Below are 611 nucleotides of genomic sequence, written 5' to 3'. Positions count from 1 at the left end.
CATTTTCTTGTGGGTTTTTTTTCTGTTATTCTTTCCATCATACTTCTGTTACTGAAACATTCGGTTGAAATAACATTTTAGCATACCTTGAGATTGTAGCTAACAAAGCAATTCCATAGATTATTTGTTTATTTAGCAGATGCCTTTATCCAAGGCGACTTACAGAGACTAGGGTGTGTGAACTATGCATCAGCTGCAGAGTCACTTACAATTACGTCTCACCTGAAAGACGGAGCACAAGGAGGTTAAGTGACTTGCTCAGGGTCACACAATGAGTCAGTGGTTGAGGTGGGATTTGAACCGGGGACCTCCTAGTTATAAGCCCTTTTCTTTAACCACTGCACCACACAGCCCCCTAGATCTTATCTGTTGCACACTTCTATTCTTATACAGGGCTCAGATTTGGAAGAAACACATGTTCTGGTAAACACGTGTTTTATTTTAAAACGTGGCGTCTGCTAATATACGAGGTTAAAGAAATCTGTTTGCAAGCCATGCTTTCAGATAGTGTAGCACTTCCTTGGTCATTTCACCTGGAGGGTCAAATTGCCCCTATCTTTTCATCAGCTTCTTTCCTGTGATTCACCAACAAGCTGCTGCACCTATTGGAT

This window comes from Acipenser ruthenus, chromosome 8 (assembly GCF_902713425.1).
Source record: "Acipenser ruthenus chromosome 8, fAciRut3.2 maternal haplotype, whole genome shotgun sequence".
Taxonomy (NCBI): domain Eukaryota; kingdom Metazoa; phylum Chordata; class Actinopteri; order Acipenseriformes; family Acipenseridae; genus Acipenser; species Acipenser ruthenus.
This window is presented reverse-complemented; position numbering follows the sequence as displayed.